The sequence below is a fragment of the Notechis scutatus genome, chromosome 1, assembly GCF_049901735.1.
Source record: "Notechis scutatus isolate UNSWTSFEM ecotype Mainland chromosome 1, rNotScu1.2, whole genome shotgun sequence".
Lineage (NCBI taxonomy): Eukaryota > Metazoa > Chordata > Lepidosauria > Squamata > Elapidae > Notechis > Notechis scutatus.
Window position 1 is genome coordinate 3,956,206 of NC_142009.1, and position 9,588 is coordinate 3,965,793.

Below are 9,588 nucleotides of genomic sequence, written 5' to 3' on the forward strand. Positions count from 1 at the left end.
AATTTTATAAAATTTGGGGACCTTTTTCTATCCATGGTTAGATAATAAAATACAATAATGAAATATGTAGAATTTTTAGAAAATAATAAATATTATAAAGGTGTATTTTTCCCCCCTCTTTTACTATATAATAAATATTATAAAGGTGTATTTTTTTTTCCTCTTTTACTATAGCTATAAAATGTTTTTAGGATAGATTTGGGGAGGATTATATGAATCGTTACAGAATAATACTAAGTAAATTATAGTGATCTCGCAAAATATGAACGAATAAAATTATTGTCAAATGATTGATTAGTAATGATACTAGGGTATTCAATTTCTGATTGATAATATGAGCTATTATGCAATGTAGCTGTAACTGAAGACTGTGAAATGGATGCGCAAAAAAAAACTGTAAACCAACCGGCACACTGCTTGCATACTTACAGAAGAAAGTTTGATGTTTTGATGTTTTGTTTGTTTATGTTTGTCTTTAAAAATCAATAAAAAATTTACAAAAAAAAAAAAAAGGAAGGCTGAGAGGAGGAGACCCCCAGGGCTAAGAAAAGGGGAGGTGGGCACAGGTGAGCTGTCGGAGTCAAATTGCTTATCAGAGAAAGGGCAAAGGGAGCGAGGGGGCTCATCCCCGATTGCCACGTTCTCAAACAGGCTGGCTGTGGGCTAATGTACTGGATTTGGTGTAGGGTCTCTGGCTTGGGCAGGGTGGGTTGGACTAGATGACCTCCAAGGTCCCTATTCTCCAAGTTTATTATTCTGTTATTCAGAAGTTCTGCAGAACCGGTAGTAGAAACGTCGAGTAGTTCTGGAGAACCGGCCAATCCCACCTCTGACTGGCCCCGCCCACCCCATCTCTTCTCTGCCTCCCATTGAGTCCCAGCTGATCGACTGGGTCTCCTTGGGTTGCCCTGCCCAGGAGAACGGAGCTGGAAAGCAGGTCAGAGGGGTGGGGAGGGAAATTTCCCCTGCCACACCCACCAAGCCACACCTACAGAATGCCACGCCCACCAAGCCATGCCCACAACTGATCAGTTGGGGTCTCCTTGGGTTGCCCTGCATAGGAGAACGGAGCTGGAAAGCAGGTCAGAGGGGTGGGGAGGGAAATTCCCCCTGCCACACCCACCAAGCCACACCCACAGAATGCCACGCCCACCAAGCCATGCCCACAACTGATCAGTTGGGGTCTCCTTGGGTTGCCCTGCACAGGAGAACGGAGCTGGAAAGCAGGTTAGTGGGGCGGGGAAGAAATGAGGCAGTGGTGGGATTCAATTTTTTTTTACTACTGGTTCTGTGGGTGTGGCTTGGTGGGCGTGGCTTGGTGGGTGTGGCAGGGGAAGGATATACTGCAAAATCCTCATTTCCCTCCCCACCCCACTAACCTGCTTTCCAGCTCCGTTCTCCTGTGCAGGGCAACCAAAGGAGACCCAGCCGATCAGCTATGGGTGTGGCTTGGTGGGCATGGCAGGGGATGGATATACTTCAAAATCCTCCTTCCCTAACCTGCTTTCCAGCTCCGTTCTCCTGGGCAGGGCAACCCAAGGAGACCCAGCCGATCAGCTGGGACTCAATGGGAGGCAGAGAAGAGATGGGGTTGGCGGGGCCAGTCAGAGGTGAGATTGGCCAGTTCTCCAAACTATTTAAAATTTACGCTACCGGTGGTTCTCCAGAACTGGTCAGAACCAGCTGAATACCGCCTCTGGAATGGGGATTTTGCAGTATCCTTCCCCTGCCACACCCACCAAGCCACGCCTTCAGAATCGGTAGTAAAAAAAAATTTGAATCCCACCACTGTGCCTGGAGTCACCAAGGATGAATTGGGCAGCCAGGTAATTTGTTTTAAAAAATAAATACATCCCCAATTTTACAACGCCCAGACAGAGGGTAGACTTCAGCTCCCAGAATCCCCCAGCCGGCATCGTTTAAGACAGATGGACAGACACCAAATATTGCGGTTAACCCCCAGTTAATTGCCCCCAAAATGGCCATTAAAATACAGTCTTGAATCAGGGCCTCACCTTGACCCCTTCAGCCACCCCAATTAAACCTTCCCTGGTTTCCATTTCCAATCTTCCAAAAAAAAAAGAAAAGAAAAGTAATTTTTTCCCAGCCAGTCAGCAAGCTTGCAACTAGGTAAAAATGACCGGGATATTTTGAGGGTGACCCTGCTGGGCAACCCCATTAGCCCAACTTGGGAGGGATGGCAGGGAGAGTGAAGGACAGGTAAGATGGGTTTAACCCTTTCAATGGCGGCCCCTCGATTTACAAGGTCCTCTGTTCATTTAAGGGGAGGTTTTGGAGGATTTGCCAGGCCTTCCTCGGATGGACAGGGCAGGCCGTGATTCTAGCTTGCTCTGTATTGGAATAGAATAGAATAGACTATAGAACAGAACAGAATTCAGGATAGGATAGGATAGAAAAGAGAAAACAAGAATAGATCAGAATAGAATTCAGGATAGGATAGGATAGAAAATAGAAAACAAGAATAGATTAGAATAGAGTTCAGGATAGGATAGAATAGAAAACAGAAAACAAGAATAGATTAGAATAGAATTCAGGATAGGATAGGATAGAACATAGAAAACAAGAATAGATTAGAATAGAATTCAGGATAGGATAGAATAGAAAATAGAAAACAAGGATAGATTAGAATAGAATTCAGGATAGGATAGAATAGAAAATAGAAAACAAGGATAGATTAGAATAGAATTCAGGATAGGATAGAATAGAAAATAGAAAACAAGGATAGATTAGAATAGAATTCAGGATAGGATAGAATAGAAAATAGAAAACAAGGATAGAGTAGAATAGAATTCAGGATAGGATAGGATAGAAAATAGAAAACAAGAATAGATTAGAATAGAATTCAGGATAGGATAGGATAGAAAATAGAAAACAAGAATAGATCAGAATAGAATTCAGGACAGGATAGAATAGAAAATAGAAAACAAGAATAGATCAGAATAGAATTCAGGATAGGATAGGATAGAAAATAGAAAACAAGAATAGATCAGAATAGAATTCAGGATAGGATAGGATAGAAAATAGAAAACAAGAATAGATTAGAATAGAATTCAGGATAGGATAGGATAGAACATAGAAAACAAGAATAGATCAGAATAGAATTCAGGATAGGATAGAATAGAAAATAGAAAACAAGAATAGATCAGAATAGAATTCAGGATAGGATAGGATAGAAAATAGAAAACAAGAATAGATTAGAATAGAATTCAGGATAGAATAGAATAGAAAATAGAAAACAAGAATAGATTAGAATAGAATTCAGGATAGGATAGGATAGAACATAGAAAACAAGAATAGATTAGAATAGAATTCAGGATAGGATAGGATAGAAAATAGAAAACAAGAATAGATCAGAATAGAATTCAGGATAGGATAGAATAGAAAATAGAAAACAAGAATAGATCAGAATAGAATTCAGGATAGGATAGAATAGAAAATAGAAAACAAGAATAGATTAGAATAGAATTCAGGATAGAATAGAATAGAAAATAGAAAACAAGAATAGATTAGAATAGAATTCAGGATAGGATAGGATAGAACATAGAAAACAAGAATAGAGTAGAATAGAATTCAGGATAGAATAGAATAGAAAATAGAAAACAAGAATAGATTAGAATAGAATTCAGGATAGGATAGGATAGAAAATAGAAAACAAGAATAGATTAGAATAGAATTCAGGATAGGATAGGATAGAAAATAGAAAACAAGAATAGATCAGAATAGAATTCAGGATAGGATAGAATAGAAAATAGAAAACAAGAATAGATCAGAATAGAATTCAGGATAGGATAGGATAGAAAATAGAAAACAAGAATAGATTAGAATAGAATTCAGGATAGGATAGGATAGAAAATAGAACAGAAATATAGAATATAGAAAATTAGAGTAGAATAGAATAGAATAAGGATAAAGAATATAATAGAATAAGGAATACATTGGAATAGACTGGAATGGAATGGAATAAAATAGAAAAGAATAGAATAGAATAGAAAAGTGTTCTGTATTCTGTACAGTGGTTTCTATCAGGAGAAGCGTTCAAAGCAAGCGGGTTTCAAGGGGTCTGTCTTCTCGCGTTGAAACATCCGTTGCTAGGCAGACGACCGGAGGGATGACTGGTTCTACCTTCTTGACTAGGGGTCGAATGTCACCATCATGATCTGGATCTAGGAGTTCATACAAATCGGGTTTTTCTGGTTCCAAGGCATCCGTATGCGACAAGAACTCGGGCCCTTTGAGCCAAGTAGAAGTTGATAACTGGGATGCAGGAATAGACCTTGTTGCATGATCTGCAGGGTTCTGGTCTGTTGGAACATACCGCCACTGCACTGGTTTAGAAGATCTCCTGATCCGCTCAACTCTGTTGCTCACATAGACGTAGAAGGGTCTACTCTCGTTGTAGATATAACCCGGTATAGTTAATTTTTTTTCTTCTTCTTTAAAAGTGGAATTTACAATTCCAGGCAAGGAGTGTGCTGTCCAGCCAGTGTATGGGAATTGGATAGTTAGGTAAGCAATTATGAGCTGTCCCTTTAAGGGAATGCATCATGGTAAATATAGTTAAAGGTATCCTGGGGAACATAGTCCATGTCACGTGACCACGTCTGTAATCCTGATTGGTCACTCAATTGACCCTCGATGGGTTGGGGGAGGTTTCCTCACTCTTGCCTGAACTCACGGACTCTACCGCTACGAGATGGGAGGAAAGGGCTAAGGAGATAACCATCTTTTTACCTACAAGACAGATAGGCAAAGGATTGGACATTAAAGAAGAACTTCGTCACAAACGTGAGTTATGAGGATACCCGATGAACCAATAAAAGTACTTTGTTATGGACGTCTTGTTGAGTTTATCTATCTGCATCTGTACAGAAGACAAAATCTACCACTGTACATATGAATATTCTGTATTCTGTACAGTGGTAGATTTGTCTTCTGTACAGATCCCCGTTTTGCGACTTATCCTCACTGGCTACTGACGAGAAAGGTCAATGGGAAAGCATGGTTCGCTTAAGAACCACGGGGCTGCGGTGATTCGCTTAAGAACCATGGCGAAAAAGGTCATAAAATCGGGTGGGACTCTCTTCACAACAGAAACTTCACTCACAGTTTTGGTTGTAAGTTGAGGACTATTAATATTGGGGATTCAGGTGTCCTTGAAAATGAATGAATGAATGAGAATAAAGTTGGAAGGGACCTTGTAGGTCATCTAGTCCAACCCCCTGCCCAAGCAGGAGACCCTACACCATTTCCAGACAACCGGTTGTTCACTTGCCATAATTTCTGGAGGAAAATCGTTCCACTGATTAATTGATCTCATTTTCAGGAAATTCCTCAGTTCCAAATTGGAACCCTCTCTAAGGATCTTCTATTCATTGCCTGCCCTTCCTTCCTTCCTTCCTTCCTTCCTTCCTTCCTTCCTTCCTTCCTTCCTTCCTTCCTTCCTTCCTTCCTTCCTTCCTTCCTTCCTTCCTTCCTTCCCTCCTTTCCCCTTTATCCCTCCTTCCCTTTCTTTGTTTCCCATCCCTCCCTATTTTCCTTCCTCCTTCCCTCCCTCCCTCTTTACCCCTGCTTCTCTTTCCTTTTCCCATCCCTTCCTCCTTCCCTCCCCCTTTATCCCTGCCTCTCTTCCCTTTCTTCTTTTCCCACCTCTTCCTTCCTTCCTTCCCTCCCTTCATCCCTCCCCCTTTATCCCTGCCTCTCTTCCCTTTCTTCTTTTCCCACCTCTTCCTTCCTTCCTTCCCTCCCTTCATCCCTCCCCCTTTATCCCTGCCTCTCTTCCCTTTCTTCTTTTCCCATCTCTTCCTTCCTTCCTTCCTTCCTTCCCTATACCACTTCAGACAATTGCCTGCCCAATCTCTTCTTAAAAACCTCCAGTGATAGAGCAACCAACATTTCTGTTTCACTGCTTAATCGTCCTCCCTGTCAGAAAATTCTTCTTTGGCTCCAAGTGGCTTCTCTCCTTGACGAGTTTCCATCCTTGTTGCTTCTCATCCTGGCCTCATTCATTCATTCATTCATTCATTCATTTATGAATGAACGAGTGAGTGAGTGAGTGAATGAACGAATGAATTTTTCAGTGCTTCCAGTCTGACTCCAAGCCGCCCTCCGAAGCCAACCCAACAGGAAAAGATACACGTCCTCTCCTTTCTTCACAGGCCTGACTCTCGTTTATGGCAGGAAAATTCAGCCTGACATGAAATCTATATCCTGCTGCCTCCCCTCCTTCTCTCCTTCTCCTGGGTGACAGCAGTCCAACATTGATCGGCATCCTTGGTTATCCCTGGGTGTGCATACTTGGAAACCTCTTAGCGGGCAGGGTTGCCAAGGAATGAGCCCTTCGTGCGACAAAAAATTATTGATTGATTGATTGATTTGATTTGTCAATCGCTTACAAGATAATATAGTTAAAAATATAAACATGAGTAAGAATACAGGAAATAGGTATGAATAAATGGGGACAATGATGGGGCACTTACGCACGCCCCCTTACAGACCTCTTAGGAATGGGTATTCCCTTCCTTCCTTCCTTCCTTCCTTCCTTCCTTCCTTCCTTCCTTCCTTCCTTCCTTCCTTCCTTCCTTCCTTCCTTCCTTCCTTCCTTCCTTCCCCTTCCCCTTCCCCTTCCCCTTCCCCTTCCCCTTCCCCTTCCCCTTCCCCCTCCCTTTCCTGTTCCCCTTCTCTCCTCCCCCTTCCTTCCTTCCTTCCATTTTTTATTTATTTTTTATTTATTTGATTTGTCAATCACTTACAAGATAATAGGTAAAAGTACAAACATGAGTAAGAATACAGGAAATAGGGACGAATAAATGGGGACAATAGGACAGGGATGGTAAGCAGGATGGTGCACTTATGCACACCCCTTACAGACCTCTTAGGAATGGGTATTCTCTCCCTTCCTTTCCTTCCTTCCTTCCTTCCTTCCTTCCTTCCTTCCTTCCTTCCTTCCTTCCTTCCTTCCTTCCTTCCCCTTCCCTGTTCTCCTTCCTCCCCCCTTCCTTCCTTCCATTTTTTATTTATTTTTATTTATTTGATTTGTCAATCACTTACAAGATAATAGGTAAAAGTATAAACATGAGTAAGAATACAGGAAATAGGTATGAATAAATGGGGACAATAGGACGGGGGGCAGGAGGCACGATGGTGCACTTATGCACATCCCTTACAGACCTCTTAGGAATGGGGTGAGGTCAATAGTGAATAGTTTGAGGTTAAAGTTTTTGGGGTTAAAGGATCTAACAACAGAGTCAGGTAGTGCATTCCAGGCATTGACCACTCGGTTGCTGAAGTCGTACTCTCTGCAATCAAGTTTGGAGCGGTTAACATTGAGTTTGTATCTGTTGTGTGTTCTTGTGTTGTTGTGGTTGAAGCGGAAGTAGTCATTGACTGGTTGTACCTACAAGACAGATAGGCAAAGGATTGGACATTAAAGAATTATTGTAGCAGATAATTTTGTGTACTACGCTTAAGTCCAACCATAAGCGGCATAGTTCAAGGTTGTCCAAGCCCAAAATCTCAAGCCTGGTGGTGTAGGGTATTCTGTTGCGAGCAGAGGAGTGTAGTAACTCTTCTCGTGAAATACTTCTGGACTCGCTCGATTGTATTCATGTCCGATCTACAGTGCGGATTCCAGACAGATGAGTTGTATTCAAGTATCGGTCTGGCAAAGGTTTTGTATGCCCTAGTTAGCAATTCGAGACTTCCAGAGGAAAGATCTCCAGTCGTCTTTAGCATCTGTCAGTAAAGAAGGAGGAAGGGGGGGGAGGAACCTGGAGGGGGGGGGGAGAGGCAAAGCTTAGGGCCAGCGAGGGGAGGTGGAAATAATCATAAAAACGAGCTACAATTCCCCTTGCTCCCATCTGTTCTTGCTCTCGGTTAAACAACGGAGCGAGTGCGAGTGCCGACAGCGCCAAGGAAGGTGATTTACAGGCTAAACTTCAAGCCAAAGAGTTCTGGTGTCAGATATGGGGAAAAATCGGGGAGGGAGGGCAAGGAAGCGATCTCCAGAGACGCAAAAAAGCCATTGGACAACACAATACCCACAGCAGCTCTGGCGCTGTTGTTGCGTGTGTCGCAGTCCCCCCCCCCTCATTTTTCTACGCTGAGCCATTCCTCTTTCTGTCACTTTCCTCCCTTCGCTTGTCTTGTTTTTATTTTATTTTTACGTCGGGTCTGAATTGTGTATGTCTGCGCCGGGGTAGCTTTTTTTCCCCCCACAAAGCAAGGGCACACAAAGTTTGGGCCAAGGGATTGTGTGGATGAATTGCGGGGATGAAAAAGACCTTCCAGGCAGCTGCATTCGCCGGGGAAGATCCGTTTCTGGGCTCAAAGTTGGCATTCCCCCCGCCCCCCTGTTGTCAAGAACTCAAGTTGAGTTTTACAACCCTCCCAGGAACCTCATTCTGGCAAAGGTTCAACTTTCGGCATTGTTGTCCCAAAGTTGGTTTTTTTTTTTTCAAAAGGCGGCTGGACTTTCTTTTTTTAACAGAAGGGACCTCGGAGGTCATCTAGTCCAACCCCCTGTCCAAGCGGGAGACCCGAGATCATTTCACATTAACAGACAGATTAGCAGAGTTGGAAGGGGCCTCGGAGGTCATCTAGTCCAACCCCCCTCTGCTCAAGCAGGGAGACCCTACACCATTTTCTGACGGATTGGCAGTCCGGTTCTCTTCTTGAAAGCCTCCAGCGATGATGAAGCTCCCACAACTTCTGAATAACAGAATAACAACAGATTAACGGCCAAGGTTGGACACCCCCCCCCCTCCGCTCCACCTCCTGCGCTACAGGAAGCGACGCATCCGAAAAGTGAGCGCGACCCAGGAGTTGTCCCTCCGCAGCTGCATCTCTGGCGAAGCCCGCGCAGGGCGAAGATCAAAGTCTCAAGTCAAACGGGTGGATCCCAGGCTTGACCAGCCAGCTCCGACGGGCAGGTTTTCGGCTGATATATTTTAACACCGTTAAAAAAATAAAATATATATATTAAAAAAAAAAGAGGGGGAAAGAAATCTTGCCGTTTAGAGGCCAACTAACCCCCGCGAACACCGACATATTTATTTGCGCTCCTTCGCATCCGGAAGGGAGATCCACAAGGTCAGCCAGAGCGAAAGGGCGGCCTGGATCGGCGCCCCGACACCGGGAGGGATGGAGGAACCTCTAAATCGATGAAGGAATGCAGGTGGTGCGGGAGGGGAATTTGGCTGGGGGGGAGGAAGGGAGAGGGGGTCGTTGTCACCAGCCAATCGTCCAAATGACCTCCAAGGAGCCCTTCCTTCCATCGGCCTCCCCCCGTTATTAACGACCACCCCAGAGGCGGCTTCTCACTTCGCTCGTCCTTGTTGGCACCTTTTCCATCACTGGAAGGTCGTTGGAAGGTGGGGGGTCCTCCTCAGTGTACGAGGCTCAGAGGGGTCCGTGTGTGTGTGTGTGTGTGTGTGTGTAGAAAGAGAAGGCAGGAAGGGAGGGAGGGAGGGAGGAAGAAAATAAGGGGAGGGGAGGCAGGCAGGAAGAAAAGGGGGAGAAGGAAGGATGGGAGGGAGGGAGGGTGGAAGGAAGGGAGAAAGGGGAAGGGAG

General features: G+C 44.1%; 1 long non-coding RNA gene across 1 annotated transcript in view; it reads right to left on the minus strand.

Moving 5' to 3' along the window:
• Nucleotides 1-7,213, minus strand: part of LOC148132658 (uncharacterized) — a 335,548-nt gene extending 328,335 nt beyond the window's left edge. The window contains exon 1 of the long non-coding RNA XR_015747713.1: nt 7,168-7,213. This is a non-coding gene — a long non-coding RNA (uncharacterized LOC148132658). The remainder of the gene's footprint in view (nt 1-7,167) is intronic.
• Between the last annotated feature and the right edge of the window lie 2,375 nt (nt 7,214-9,588).